The 16591-nt window shown below is 40.7% G+C and overlaps 1 protein-coding gene across 36 annotated transcripts in view; it reads right to left on the reverse strand.

The window, feature by feature from the left end:
- The window catches only part of LOC147345871 (uncharacterized), a 314184-nt gene extending 306680 nt beyond the window's left edge, over positions 1 to 7504 (reverse strand). For 3 of the 36 annotated variants that reach the window (XM_086372156.1, XM_086372155.1, XM_086372149.1), the window contains exon 1: positions 6516 to 7285. The gene's annotated coding sequence lies outside the window, so the exon portion shown is untranslated. The other 33 variants (XM_086372161.1, XM_086372170.1, XM_086372154.1 and 30 more) reach the window with 28 other exon arrangements.
- Positions 7505 to 16591: the final 9087 nt, after the last annotated feature.

Below are 16591 nucleotides of genomic sequence, written 5' to 3' on the forward strand. Positions count from 1 at the left end.
CGCTAAAATCCAAAACACAAACAGCACTGAATCCTAAAGGTGGAGCAACAGGAACACTCATCCACTGACGGTGGAATGAAAAATGGTGCAGCCATGTTGGAAGACAGTTCACCAGGTTCTTACAAAACTGAACAGAGGCTTCTTATCTGATCCAGCACTCGATCCCAGGCATTTACCCAAGTGAGTCGACTTTTGTTGACACAAAAACCTGGACATGAATGTTGACAGCAGCTTTACTCATAACTATCAAAAACTAGTATCAACCAAGATGTCCTTCAATAGGGGAGCCAATAAACAAACTATAGTACATCCAGATAACAGAATGTATTCAGGGATAAAAAGAACCAAGTTATGTCAACCATGAAAAGGTGGAGGAACCTTCAGTGTACACTGCCAGGTGAAAGAAGCTAGTCTGTAAAGCCTACGACCTGTATGATTCTAACTATGAATGCTGGAAAAGGCAAACCTAGAGGAGCAGCAGAACGCATAGCAGCTGCCCTGGCCTCCTGCAAGGCAATGAGGTGGAACAGGGGTCATTTTCAGGTGGTGAAACTATTCTATACGAAACTGTAACACTGGATATGTGCCATGAATCTGTCAAAACCCATAGAACTACCTGAAGAGTGAACCCAATGTAAACTGCAGACTTTAGGTAATAATGTATTAATACTGGTTCAATTATAATATACCACAATGCAAAATATAAATAAAAGGGGAAGCTACGCACCTGTGAAGGAGCGGCAAATGAGAATTCTGATCTGTTTTTCTGTGAACATAAGACTGTTCTAAAAATAAAGGCTCTTTTAAAATGCAAAGACTCCATATTCAATAAGAAAAGCATTACCATGTGGATATCATTCTTGCTGAGATAATCTTTCAAGGGAAAATGTTCTCATGGTTCAATTTAAGTTATTGAGGGCATCCTCAAGCCTCTTGCTGCTGCTGCTGCTAAGTCACTTCAGTCGTGTCCAACTCTGTATGACCCCACAGACGGCAGCCCACCAGGCTCCCCCATCCCTGGGATTCTCCAGGCAAGAAGACTGGAGTGGGGTGCCATTTCCTTCTCCGCAAGCCTCTTGAATCACCAATAATAATCAAGTATTATTTAGATGTAAGTCGCTGCTCTTGTGAACAGTGCATACTGGTGATACTAGGAGCATACACTTACCAATTGCTGACATAATTGCCACAAGTCAATCACAATTCTTTGTGTCAACTCACTTAACACTCAAGAAATCTCTCCATCACCGAATTCCTCTATATCCTCTGGTCCTCAGCATCCACAGGCCCACATCCAGGGATCTTGTATTACCATGCAGCATTCACTATGGAAACAAATGGATCCAGGCAGTTCAAATCCATGCTTAAGGATCAACTTTTTAAAAACCCCTCCAGGTAACTCTAAGTAGGCTAACTCCTGAGAACCACCAGTCTAAATCAAACATTTGAATGTTATTTGGTATGACAAAGCTACAGAAGGGTTTTATGAAGGGGAGAAACAAGTAGAGCAAGGAAATTCTACTCAGCTAGTCAAAACGGAGTCCTGAGGTCATTCCAAGATGCTTTGAAAATACAGAAGATCACAGAATCAACTGCCTATGTGCATCTCAACGTTGCACAACATGGCCCTGATGCTATTAGTTTCTGACATAAAGGGCCTGACTGGCCATGAGTCTATCTCTTTGACCGATACGTAATGCCTGACAGCGTCCTCACCTTAGACACACAGATAGTCACTCCACTTACAAGAAATACTCTGATAAGAATGCAGAGAACATATCTGGGCCATGAAACTACAAAATGATGCCTTTGGGAGTCAAAGAAGATGCCCTTGTTTTGTTCCTTTTTCAGGCTCCCATTTGAAAACTGACTGGGAGCTACCTCCACTGTATAATGATTCCATCCCCTTTAAAGTCCCAGAGAATCCCGCTCATCTGCGAGGCCAGAGTTGAGTTGAGGGGAGGGCAGACAACTGTGTCATTCACCTTGTTTCCTCTTCTGGGAGGAGGGCTCTCGTTTGACTCCAACTGGTTCAAGACTGAGAATTTGGAGGCTTTCAACAATTTTCAATAAATAAAAATCACCTGACAAGCAGGTAAAATCTTTAAAAAAAAAAATAGCTCCTAGGGAAATGAAAATGAAATTATGATTGTACTAAGGACAGAACTGACAATCATAAAAAGTTACCATCCTGCTGTTGGCAACAAGTCATATGGAGTCAGCCACACAGTTGGGGAAAGATTTAAGGAAATTGTCATTCAGTTCAGTTCAGTTCAGTTGCTCAGTCGTGTCCATATCTTCGCGACTCCATGAATCACAGCACGCCAGGCCTCCCTGTCCATCACCAACTCCTGGAGTTCACTCAAACTCATGTCCATTGAGTCGGTGATGCCATCCAACCATCTCATCCTCTGTTGTCCCCTTCTCCTCCTGCCCCCAATCCCTCCCAGCATCAGAGTCTTTTCCAATGAGTCAACTCTTCGCATGAGGTAGCCAAAGTATTGGAGTTTCAGCTTCAGCATCAGTCCTTCCAATGAACACCCAGGACTGATCTCCTTTAGAATGGACTGGTTGGATCTCCTTGCAGTCCAAGGGACTCTCAAGAGTCTTCTCCAACTCCACAGTTCAAAAGCATCAATTCTTCAGTGCTCAGCTTTCTTCACAGTCCAACTCTCACATCCATACATGACCACAGGAAAAACCATAGCCTTGGCTATATGGACCTTTGTTGGCAAAGTAATGTCTCTGCTTTTCAATATGCTATCTAGGTTGGTCATAACTTTCCTTCCAAGGAGTAAGCATCTTTTAATTTCATGGCTGCAATCACCATCTATAGTGATTTTGGAGCCCCAAAAATAAAGTCTGACACTGTTTCCACTGTTTTCCCATCTATTTCCCATGAAGTGATGGGACTGGATGCCATAATCTTAGTTTTCTGAATGTTGAGCTTTAAGCCAACTTTTTCACTCTCCTCTTTCACTTTCATCAAGAGGCTTTTTAGTTCCTCTTCACTTTCTGCCATTAGGGTGGTGTCATCTGCATATCTGAGATTATTGATATTTCTCCCAGCAATCTTGATTCCAGCTTGTGCTTCTTCCAGCCCAGTGTTTCTCATGATGTACTCTGCATATAAGTTAAATACCATCACAAAAATCTGTTCCTGTCTATACCGTCCTGGTTCCACCACTGCCTTAAGAATCTACTGGAAACCCCGAGTTTGAGATGATGACGTAATTAGGTGGGTTGCTTCCTCTGTGCTCTATTCCACTAGTTTAGGACTTTTTGGTTTATACATCTAAAGGATGATGGGGAGATGGAAGCAGTTATTTACTCTAAAGGGATTCATAATAAAAATATGTCTGTCACTTTGATTTATGTGATTTCCAGGCCACTAGGATGGAATCTGCTCTCTTCCTGTGAGTACCATGAACCTCCCACAAGTGTCTTCTCGGCCACATCTGCCCAACACAGGACACACTCCAAGCCTCAGAGAGTCATTTTTCAAAGTCAGTTTTTCCAAGGACAGTAAACTTGAGAACAGATATTAGTAATATGGAGTTCTCTTGCCTCTGGCTTGCCTACTAAAGAAACATCAATCCCACTTTCTCCTTTCCTACCTAGGATTTTAAACCATAAGCACATTTTACTGGTTTCCTGCTTTATTTTCCATGTGAAGAGCAAATCAAATATTCTACCATCAAAATAAATGAGGTGAGTGATCTAGTAACTACTACTTTTTCATCAGACACAAAACAGACTTGATACATTACAACAAAGAAAATATATTATTTTTCTGGAGACAATATAAATTTTAGAACACTTAAAGTTTTGGCTGATTAAAATGTCCATTATTTGTATGTCTCCAAATGATAATGTGTATTTACCTTTAATCAAATTACACTGGAGGCAATTAAGCAATTATGTGGATATATCTGTCTTTAAGACAAATTAACACTAAGAAATAGAATTAATCTCTTCCCAAACACTACTTTTCCTTTTTCTGGTTATAGAAAACCCAAAGTGAGTGCTAGTCTCTTAGATTCCTTTCATTGTATTATTTAAAAAGGAAAGGCCTTCCTTTTTGGATTCAGAAATAAATGCAATTGATAAATTGAAATATAATATTGCTAAACACTGTATTTATCACCTCTATTCACCCAGTTCTCATCTATGTTGTATACCAACCTGAGATTCCAATCTGGGTGAACTTGAGTTATGTTGAACACGCTAAGAGATACTGAGACAGGCTGAGCCCCTTACAGCAGTGCTTGCACCTGGACAAATGTCTCCACAAGCAACAGATACAAAAAACTCTAAGGACTAGAAATACTGCAGGCATGTGCAGTTGGGGCAAATTATGAACAATAAGCTACAAAAAGGCCAAAACCCAGAAGCTGCTTCTGAGATGCCAGGAGCAGGAGCAGGGTCCCGTGCACGATCTCTGCACCCAGCAGCAGCAAGGGGGTGGGCAGGCCCCCAAGCCCCACTCCAGCCCAACTCACCAGTCCACCCCACCCTCACCCCATTTAGGGAACCAGCCCACCCGCTCGGGGAATAACAAGGACACCTGTTGCTTTTTCTTGACCCCTGTGCTGCAGCTGAGCCCCAGTAAAGCCTCACTTGAATCTCTCCTCTGTCCTCTTAACAACTCTATTGATTGAAGAGTCCAAGAACCTGCCTTGGGAATTGTTTACAAAGCCACACAGTTATAAACATATTCAGCTTACACCAAATTCAACCCTTCACCGGAAAAGCCATAGGATTTTCAATACAGTGGCCAAAAATGTTAGTTCTCACTGCATATTTTATCTTTGGTCTGATTCATTACCAAGTTCTTCCTCACGTTGGCCTCAGATCACTAAAATTTCAATCTGTGTGATTCCTAGTTCTATCACTTGGGACTGAATAGTATCTCTTAGTTTTTTAAGAGTATCATGTACTCTTATTTTCTCCTCTTCTAAGTTTTTTAACTGCTCTTAACAGTTTTAAGCCCTTTTGCATCCATTTCATTCACCTAGAGAAAAAAAAAAAATCATGTATTTTCAAAACCATGCCATTGAGAACTAAAAGCGCTTTATTTTCTGTTTACATTATGAGTAACTATTACAAACCACGCACTGGTATCGCCCACACTCTGTATTTAAGATGTACCCACAGTGAAAGCCAGCTCATGAAGCCTTGTTTCTAAAGGTAAATAATGACAAGAAAGCTTTAAGGAAATAGGATTTGCTATGAGACTGTGATTAACTGGAACAAAACAGTTGAAAACTGATTTGTCGATACATAATAGGAAACAAAGTGTTTAGACCTCCTAATTTCTGAATTGAAATTTCCATTTTGGTGAATTTGTCCTCAGGAAATATTGACAGCAAATGCATAAAGATGTGTGTAGTGGCAATACTTTTATTTTAATATTGATTTTTTTTTCAGCAAAAATAAAACCTAAGTAGTTTTTTAAATGGGAAACCACCATAATTACAATTGTTAAAAATCAAACACAAATGGAGACCAGGCTTGGAAACTTCTTGAGCAGGAAAAAAAAAAAAAAAACACTTTACTCATACAAGCAAAACTTAATTTAGCTTATTTTGCAAAATAAGTGAGACAATCTGGGTCACTTCTTGTTAATACCTCTGAAAATCAGGGTTGGGGGAACCCTCAGGTTGTTCCCCCAAGTTGATAGAAGTTAACCAAGTCCTTACAGTCAAGAAAACACTAATAATATTATAACCAACCACTGTGAGAAATGCACAGCACTGCTTCCTTACTGCATAAACTGCTTTAAAACATGCCTCTGAGACTCAATTCATGCTTAACTTGAGGGCTCCCAGTTCACCAGCTTTGGGTATGTGCACAACAAATTTTTACTAATTACTATGTCAATGATTCAGCAGTTTTACATTCGCTATTTCTGAATTTTTAACACAATTATCTGAAAACACAAACAAAATTCTGGATGTAAACACAAATGCCTCTTCCAATTATAACAGCTTAGATTTTTTTACTGCATTTCGAAAATATATTTTCAGTTCATCCAATATACTGTAATGCTTTTACTCCATTTATTATAAATTTTTGCCTTTGGTGTCATGAGACCTCGGGCCAACTCCCAGCTACTTTCCAGTTGAGGCCAAGCAACTGAACTATTTCAAGTTGGGGTTTCCTCGTCAAATTTCCTTATTTCACAAGGTTCTAATAGCAAGTATTTCCCTAAAATCTAAATCACTATGTCAGCACTTTGCAAAACTGTGTCAGCACGACTAAGTAAGATTTTTCTCTTGTGTTGGTTTGGTGTTTCCCCTCAAGAAGCTACCAAACAAACTGTGAACCAAAGGAAACAACCAATATATCTACTTACCTTCAGCATCTCTCTCAGTCCTGACGAAAGAGCAAAAAGGAGACATAAAAGGAAGCAGGAAACCATAACCAGGTTGAAAACAGGACATGGAAAAACTACACCCCAAGAAAGTGAAAAACAGGCTGAGGGAAAAATAAAAACCAGGGGAAACACTCACCCGAGAGCAGAGGCGAGTGTGGTTCCTCCCAGAAGAGCTCAGAGCAAACCGCGGGAGAAGCACCCAGGATTAGCCTAAGGATCAGGTGCGGGCCTTGGGCGGCCCATGGGCAGTAACATGAACAGCCTCAACGGCTGACACCTGGCCGCGTGGGTACTGCCTCTCCGGGTTCCTGGGGCCTGCAGAGAAAACCTTTAACTTTCTGAATAAAACTTGAGAACCACTCGCCAAAACAATGCTTTGTCTACATAGCCAGTGGGTTGTCAGGCCCAAGAAAAAGAGCAAAACTTGCGGAAACTCTGGACTTTGTATCAGATGCTGGAAAAAAAATAAAATAAAAACAAAAAATCTTCAAAAAAAACACATGTAACAAAATTTTGAAGGCAGCTTTACCTGGGAATAAATGCAAGTTTAAGTGTTCTCCCTGGAGATTAAGAGCCTTTGTGTTGGCATCTGTGGGGATTAAGGCAGCCTGGCTCCCTCACTGTTCTACCCACACCCAGGCCCACTTGCTAAAAACCACCCCGTCAGTGCTTCCATTAAAATGAATGGACTGTAAGTAAAGCCAGGCCACAGCAGCAAAGGAAAACCACACAAGCCAGACAGATACTCATCACCCTATTCCTCCATGGTAACGAGCTGTAAGGGGTGATCACTGAGCTTCCGAGGAAAATTCATAGAAAGTGTTAAAACCAAGACAAAAGGGCCCCAAATGCAGACACTTATGCTAAGCCACAAGTAGCCAAACCAAGACAAACTTAAATTACAGTTTGGTTCTCCAGGAAACAGAATCTTAAGCCAGTGAGTCAGGAGTCAGTAGCAAAAGTTAGGTAACCTGCCTGGGACACCCCAGCCACCCCCTGAAGGAAAGTGACTTTGCAAAAACCAACCTGCTCTTCTTGCAAAGTGTAGCTTCCTTGCTCCCACTCCCGTCTGCCTATACGGATCCGCGGAGCTCCTCCTATCCACTAGACTGGATGCCGCCTGACATGAATGGGTTTTTTCTCAGATATTAATATATATATATATATGCTGACATATTGTATATAAATTTTTCATATGCCTCACTTTATCTTTTTAGCACATGAGAAAATATCAATATTCAATCAGTTCCTAATCCAACATTCATCGCTATAGCTATTAAATGTTAAAACACACAAAGAAACTAAGATGTTTTGCAATACTTCTTATACATCTATCAACAAAATTTCCTCATCAGTGTACCTTATCAGTGAAAGAAATTCAATTAATCTGATGTGACTTTCTCATAGTGAACTCTTATCAGGACTTTGTGTGTCATAGGTCTCCCATACATGCATCCCATACATCCCATTCTTTGAATAAAATGCATAAAAATCCTACCAGAAATCAAAGCTAAACACACAAGTCTTTGCTTTTCTAAATCTGACAATGTCCCCAGTTTAAAACTTGGAGTGGCATTGTCTACATGCTTCTCGCATTTTCTACATGTTTCAAAAATGACCCACTAGGTTCAGCAATTTGCAATTTTATTTGCAAATGTCTTTAGTAGGGTAAGAAGAAATTTTAAGAGTCATATATTTTTTCTCTCCATTTTAAGACAAGATGAATGATGCTCGAAGAAATAAGAAATTTCCTGAAGCTAAGAACTAGTGAGTAACAGTGCCAAGTTCCAATCTATGTCTGTTTGGGAAAAAACAGTTCTCATTTGGATTTAATGTATGTCCTTTTAACACCTTTTTTTGTGTGAAAATAACTTAGAGGTATAATCAAAGTAGTTTAAAAGGTCAGCCCTTATCATTTCACAATAAAGCCTAAAAGCAAACCCTGCCCTTCTGGTCTTTGTAAAATGAAAAACTAATGAAATAAATAAGTGAATGAATAAACTTGTTAGCATTTTGGCCTCATCTCATTTCAGGACACATCTTCCTTTGTTGTTGTTCAGTTGCTAAGTTGTGTCTGATTCTTTGTCACCCCATGAACTGCAGCACGCCAGGCCTCCCTGTCCATCACGAACTCCCAGAGTTTACTCAAACTCATGTCCATTGAGTCGGTGATGCCATCCAACCATCTCATCCTCTGTTGTCCCCTTCTCCTCCTGCCTTCAGTCTTTCCCAGCATCAGGGACTTTTCCAATGAGTCAGCTCTTCCCATCAGGTGGCCAAGGTACTGGAGCTTCAGCCTCAGGACAAGTCTTCCCAATGAATATTCAGGGTTGATTTCCTTTTGGATGGACTGGCTTGATATCCTTGCAGTCCAAGGGCCTCTCAAGAGGTTCCTTATACCCTACAACTCTGTGCCAACACCTTCTTTTCACCCTTGAATAGAGAGTCCCACAACCTCTTCTCTGTATGGTGAGCATCCTTTCAGAAATTGGAATTCAGACAGCTCCTACACAAACAAGTATATTGGCATCTTTAGACACTGCACCCTGCTCATCACGGGGAAGTTAAATAACTGCACACTGGGTTGAATGGCAAGAGAAATAACCCTTTCAAGAGATTTTTTTGTCCAGAGACTTGTGCTGTGACATGAAGCTGCTTTATCACTTAAGCTTTTGAAATCTGCTCGCATAGAGGACAGCAAAGCAGTCCCAGTCAGTTCAGTTCAGTTGCTCAGTCGTGTCAGACTCTTTGTGACCCCATGGACTGCAGCACACCAGGCCTCCCTGTCCACCAACTCCCGGAGTTTACTCAAACTCATGACCATCAAGTCAGTTAAGCCATCCAACCATCTCATCCTCTGTCATCCTCTTCTCCTCCTGCCTTCAATCTTTCCCAGCATCAGGGTCTTTTCACATGAGTCAGCTCTTCGCATCAAGTGCCCAAAGTATTGGAGTTTGAGCTTCTCCATCAGTCCTTCCAATAAATATTTAGGACTGATTTCCTTTAGGATGAAATGGTTGGATCTCCTTGCAGTCCAAGGGATTCTCAAGAGTCTTCTCCAACACCACAATTCAAAAGCATCAATTCTTCGGCACTCAGCTTTCTTTATAATCCAACTCTAATATCCATACATGACTGCTGGAAAAACCATAGCTTTGACTAAATGGACCTTTGTTGGCAAAGTAATATCTCTGCTTTTTAATATGCTGTCTAGGTTGGTCATAGCTTTTCTTCCAAGGAGCAAGCAAAGCAGTGTGATTCTTCTCAGTTTATCCTTTCTTGATGATGACACACCTTTGGATGAAATAGTCACATTGCCTTAAGTTCCCTCTCCAACTTCTGTTTTATTAATTCAGAGAATCAGTTCAGTCAATTGTTTCCCGTGTCTTCACAGTTTTCAAACTTCATCTGTACATAGGTATCAGCACAAGTATCACCTAGGATGCTTAATTTAAAAAATCAGAAACTTTGATGCCATAAACAGAATTTATTGAATCTTTGGAATGCCCAAGAATCTGAACTATGAAGTGTATACTGTAAGATTTCTGGTGTGGCTGTTGAATATTCATATTTTGAGGAACAAGGTTATACCTTGTAAAAAATAAAACTCTCAAAAAGATCCATCAGGACGCTCCCTGATTCTCTCCATTTAGCCTAAAAAGTGATCCAGCCAATGCCTGGAGGCTTGCCTGCATCTCCTCTGCACCTGTCATCCACATTATCAGTTCATCCATCTGGCTACATAGTTCAGTCATTCTCCTAGAATAACACTTACTTTAAAGTCTCTATTTATCCACCTGAAATGTTCACTGATATCTGTAATTTTCTGGGCAGTGTGGATATTTTTGACACATAAGATTACACTGCCCTCTCCATAGCTTTCATTATACAATGTATATGCTTTCTTCACAATTGAATCTCAAGGACTTAGGATGGACCTTGACAAAGAGTTGCTCCAGAAGTTGAGGAAATAACCATCTTTTATCTATCTGTATATTTGTTTTTAATTGGAGGATGATTGCTTTACAATAGTGTGTTGGTTTCTGCCATGTATAAAGATGAATCAGCCATAGGTATACATATGTCCCAGAGAAGGCATTGGCAACCCACTCCAGTACTCTTGCCTGGAAAATCCCATGGACAGAGGAGCCTGGTTGGCTGCAGTCCATGGGGTCTCGAAGAGTCGGACACGACTGAGTGACTTCACTTTCACTTTTCACTTTCATGCATTGGAGAAGGAAATGGCAACCCACTCCAGTGTTCTTGCCTAGAGAATCCCAGGGACAGGGGAGCCTGGTGGGCTTCCATCTATGGGGTCACACAGAGTCGGACAAGACTGAAGCGACTTAGCATACATATGTCCCCTCCCTCTTGAACCTCCCTCCCACCTCCCACCCCATCCCACCCCTTTAGGTTATCACAGAGCATTGGATTTAAGCTCCTTGCATGACAGATTAAATTTCAACTGGCTATCTAATTTTACATATGGTAATGTATATGCTTCAATGCTACTCTCTCAGTTCTTCCCACCCTCTCCTTCCACCCAACCCCCCACCCCCGTCTGTGTCCATAAGCCATTATGCAGGGTGAAAGTGAAAGTTGCTCTGGCATGTCTGACTCTTTGAGACCTATGGACCGTAGCCCACCAGGCTCCTCTGTCTGTGGGATTCTCCAGGCAAGAATACTGGAGTGGGTTGCCATGCCCTTCTCCAGGGGATCTTCCCAATCGTGGGATTGAACCTGGTTCTTCCTCATTGAGGGCAGATTCTTTACTGTTTGAGCTACCTGGGAATGTTTACTATGTGAATAGAAAACAGAGGTTTACCCAAACCAAGTCTGTCATGAATACGTAACCATTTGCACTGGCTCAAATCTGTGAAGTTACAGATTATATTTCCTACTTTTTAATTAAACCACAAAATGGGAGATTGGTTCTAAGAGATGTCTGCAAAGAAATCAAAATTGAAGAGAACATTAATAACGTAAGCACAATCAAACAGCAAAAAATATTCAGTGTGATCACCATATTTTCCTAGTACAAGTTCTTTGTTTTTATGAGTTTAAAGACAGCAATGGTAGGACTTACCTGGTGGTCCAGTGGTTAAGACTCTGCACTTCCACTGGAGGGACTGTGGGTTCGATCCCTGGTCAGGGAATTAAGATCCCGCATGTCACGCAGCATGGTCAAAATAAACAAATAAATGATTGAAAAAATATATACATAACATACATACATATATACATAACAAAACATGATTGAATAAAATTCTTTTAAAAATAAAAAATAATGATGAAGTAATTAGGTATAAGTTAGACTAAAAAATTATATCAAGAAAACCATTCATCATTTGCAATGTGCTTCTACATGAACACTGTAAATTATTAGCTAACAATCAGTCAATCATTTTAAAATTAAATATCAAGAACATGAAAACACCTCAATTATTTAGCAAATGGTAACAGAGTACCTTAGAAACTTGCTACTGCTGAAAAGGCTTTTTTGAGGTTTCTCACTCAAAAGTAAAAGACACAATGCCACAAATCTGAAAAGCATTTGTTCTTCCAGATGCATTAAAAATGGCTGAAATAACACATACATAAAAGAGAGAATAATTGCAAAATAAAAAGCATGTCTTTGTCAGCAAATACTGCTCTAAGACATGGAAAACACTGCTGGAAAATTGAAAAAACAACTTTAGAAAAAAAATCTGTAGTGTGAAGAAAGCGTTACACAGTTGGGTAAAAACACAGATGTGGCTAATGCATCAAGCTTATAGTATTTTTCATATATTATACATTATCTTTCAATAATGAAACACAATGGAAAGCTACTTTGTGTGAGTCAATAGAAAAAAACACCAGAAAAGATATCATCTCAATACTAAATTATTTCTTAGATTAAAAAAAAGCAATGTTTCATGGAAAAAATGTGTAAACAACCATCGACAGAACAGCTGCTCTTGCTGGAACAGAGACAGAAATCCACAGCAAATCTAGGATCTCACAGCACACGTGAGTTTTCTTCTCTGCATTATTCGTAAGCAGAAAAAGGCAGCAAAATGCGCAGTGTGTTACAGGACACCATGGATGTGTAATTTTATATAAATGGCACATTTCAAGCATATTAGGATCATTAAAACATTTGTACTGAGAGTGGAAACAATCGTGAAACCCTTTTGTATCTGAGGTACACTAGTCATCTTGGGATAAATGACCTAGCACACTGGTTGTCCAAGTTCAGTGTTCTCAGTGTGCCAGTCCTGTTCGTGAAGACACATGGCTACGTGGATATTCTGGCCAGTTTAAACACACATACACACTCTTGTTCTTCCCTCCACACAAACGTGGGAAATGACTGAGAAAAGTAACCATTTAGAGTCTGGCATACAAAGTGTATGATCGCTACAGATGTAGCGATCAAATATACGTATACCGAGGGGGAAAGGCAGTGATGGGATGAATTGGGAGATGGGAATTGGCATATATGCTACTGATAGTATGTATAAAGTAGATAAGCAATGAGAACCTCGGTTCAGTTCAGTTGCTCAGTCGGGTCCGACTCTTTGTGACCCCATGGACTGCACTCCCTGTCCATCACCAACTCCCGGAGTTCACCCAAGCTCATGTCCATTGGGCCGTTGTATAGCATAGCACAGGGAACTCTACTGTGCTCTGTGGTGACCTAAACGGGAAGGAAAGCCAAAGAAGAGGGGATGTAAGTTCATATGTGGCTAATTCACTTGGCTGTACAAAGTGAATTGCACACAACATTGTAAAGCAACTATACCCCCATAAAAATTAGCTATAAAGAAAGAAAATGAACCATTTGTACAAATACAGTTATGCTGTGGAGATGATATTTTGAAAACAATTGTTTAAAAAGCACCTGCATTCCAATCTTGTTAGTTATTGCAATGATGGCATCTCTGTGCTTCAGGTTCTTCATCTGGGAAGGAGATAATAAAATCTACTTCATAGGATTGTGGTTATGATCTGATGAAATAATCCCAGGAAGGGCAGTGCTCAGCGCCTAATCAATGGAAACCATCCACTGAATATACATCAGCCACTGTCAGAGCCTCCCTGGTGGCTCAGCTGGTAAAGAATCCACCTGCAGTGCAGGAGACCTGGGTTTGATCCCCCGGAGGAGGGCATGGCACCCCACTCCAGTACTCTTGCCTGGAGCACCCCATGGACAGAGGAGCCTGGCAGGTTACGGTCCATGGGGTCGCAGAGAGTCGGACACGACTGAACAACTGAGCACAGCACAGCCACTGTCAGTGTGACTCTCACCATCACAGATTTCACAAGTGTGGCTCCCTTTCAAGGGGCTGACCTGCCCAGGTATAAGGACCCTCCGCAGAACTCCCATTCCTGTGAGTGTCTGGGTAGGATAGGAGCTTCTAGAGGCTGGCAGGGAGGCAGCAGCCACTTTGAGGCACATGGACACTGTCGCTGATCTGCTGAATTACTCTGTTGGTGTAAAGGAGCCCCAGGGGCCAGGCATGTGTTTCAGCACTGTGAAGAAGGGCCCCAGTGGCTGCTGGAACCCCTGTCACCAAGGTCAGAGGCAGCAAGAACCGGACTGAGCGTCTGTCTGTCCTTGCAGGATCCCAGCCTTCTCATCTTCCTCCCTTCCTGACCGTCTGCAGTGAACTTCAGGCTCTAGCACTGACACGGAGACAGACTCCAAAGGACCACTTACACAACCCTCATCATTGCGTAAGTCAACTCCACATAGACACATCTGTTTGTGTACACACACACACACACACACACGCGCGCACACTAATACACCAGTCAAATGACCTGCAAAAGGTTTTTAAAGGATTTCTCCAATACCTGGAACTAAAGTGGCTAAAACAACTGATCACAGGTTTTCTCAGGAGCCCAGACACAGAGTTTTCTCCATTTGGAGGCAGCCAAGTGTGTGTGTACCACACGAATGGACGTGTAGAGCTGAGGTTAGATATTAGCTGTTAGGCCTGGATGTTAGTCACTAGACTAACACAAGCACACTGTCCCTCACACACCAACTACCTTCCTCCTCACTGTGATCCCATGACCAACCCTGCCCTTGATTTGATCCATTCTTCACGAAGGCAGGCAGAGGAACTTCCTAGCTTTACCCACAGTCAAAAAATCAAACTGGACCTTTCTAGTTCTTTTATTTTTTTAATTGTAAAGAGAATATATGGAGAAAATTCAACCTTATTGTTAACTACCATTGAGAACAGGATTGCCCTTTCTTGATCATTGTTCAACTGTCTTACAGTATCTGCACAGCTCCTGAAACCAACCTCAAATCCACTCCATCATTAGTTTTCAGAATATTCATCCACTACAGATACATGGGCTCCAAAAGAAGGCATCAGTGGGTCTGTTACATTCCTGTTTGGTCTTAATCCCAGAGCTTAGATTTTTCACATTCCTTTTTCAGTCCAGTTGTATCTCTATTTCTCCTCTTTCCATGTGTCTCTACATTAACCATCGCTTCTTCTTACATTATTTCTATTTGTTTCCCAGCATGCTTCATAAGCGCCCTAGGCGCCTTCCTGGAAGATAAGAAACTTGTAGGAAATTCCTGTTTTATAATGGATGGATGAATAGATTGATTAATAGATGGTTAGATACATACATAGATACATAGATACATAGACTTCTAAGGTACACTTTTCTTGTGTGGTAGCTCAGGCAGTAAAGAATCTTCTTGCAACTTGGGAGACCCGGGTTTGATCCCTGGATCAGGTAGATCCCCTGGAGAATGGAATGGCTCACCCACTGCAGTATTCTTGCCTGGAGAATTCAAGGATGGAGCCTGGTGGGCTACAGTCCATGTGATGGCAAAGAGTTGGACCCAACTGAGCAACTAACATTTTCACTTTCACTTTTCTTTTCTTGTGTGGTATATTTCTGATGACCATAAGGAAAAGTATAAAAGGAGAGGCGAATAGACATTTTACCAAGGAAATATGCTACAAACCATTAAGCCTGATGGAGGAAATGAATGCTATATTCTATATGCTATAGAGACCACAAAATTGTCACGGGATGAAGATTTAGGAGTTTACTCATTGCTTTAAACTAGAGCAATTTTAAAAAGGGAACAACTCTGCTTCATTATAGTTGAGAACAGGAAAGATTTGGTCAGTGTTCCTGCAGGCTCTCCCCTCCTCCTTCCCCACCCAGAGGACTCACCGATGCCTATAACTCGCTTTCAAGACTTTGATAGCATCCTCATAATGGTCTCCTCAACAGTGTTATCATTAGAGCTTATTCAGAAAGTCAGATTGGCAGAATCCCTCCAAGAGTGGGAACATTCTTTCAAGCATCATATGCATTCTTGGAAAAAATCTGCAATGTCTAGCAAGCAATTAAAGTCCCTAAAACAGACTGTGTAGCTATTCATCCTCATTAAGAGATGGAAAAATACAGGTTGAATTACCTTACAGAAAATTAGATGGGAAAGTAGAGAACATAATCATATAATAAAAGACCTCATTAACTCCTCCCATTTTTCAAAGTACACACGCAATTGTCATTCTAACTTCCGGAATAGACTAATACTCCAAAGCCAAAGCAGAAGGTGATGGAAAAACCAGAAAGAGCTTTTTCTCTTTAAATCAACCTCACATGCTTCCACAAAAGCCCAACTGAGAAAATTCAGAGTTAGGAGTAAGTAGTGGTCATCATTCTCAGGGTTTATACTTTATAAAATATTCCTGAACCTTAAAAGGTATTTCTTCACATCAGGAGGGCTTTCTGTATTCTCTGACACAGGGTGAATTTCATATCCAGACATTCTATGTTCAGTATATGAAGCAGTTGAAGAAAAAACATGATTCTCTATTCAAAATGCTTGAAAAGCTTAACTGTGATATATCAATTTCATTGTTGATTAAAATATGTCACAATACAGTATAATTTATTAGCCTTTTAAAGTTCAATCATTTATTTTGCATCGTCCCTTGCCAATGGAATGTGATTTATTTATATAGTCCAATTTTAAGGTCACTGTCTACTCCTGAGAACTACATTTCAAGACCTGGTTAATTAAATCTTAATGATCATATTGATATTTATCATTTATAAGAGAAAATGGTCAAAAGGGTACATGAGACATGGCCTTTGAGAGAGATCTATTGTAATTGATGAATTTAGAGGTTAGTTTGTTCTCTTTCTTAGAGCCTCACAGCTATTTGCAGCTCTGGC

The sequence above is a fragment of the Bos grunniens genome, chromosome 24 (assembly GCF_055505025.1).
Source record: "Bos grunniens cultivar Pamir isolate PY7600 chromosome 24, Bosgru_T2T1.0, whole genome shotgun sequence".
Classification (NCBI taxonomy): domain Eukaryota; kingdom Metazoa; phylum Chordata; class Mammalia; order Artiodactyla; family Bovidae; genus Bos; species Bos grunniens.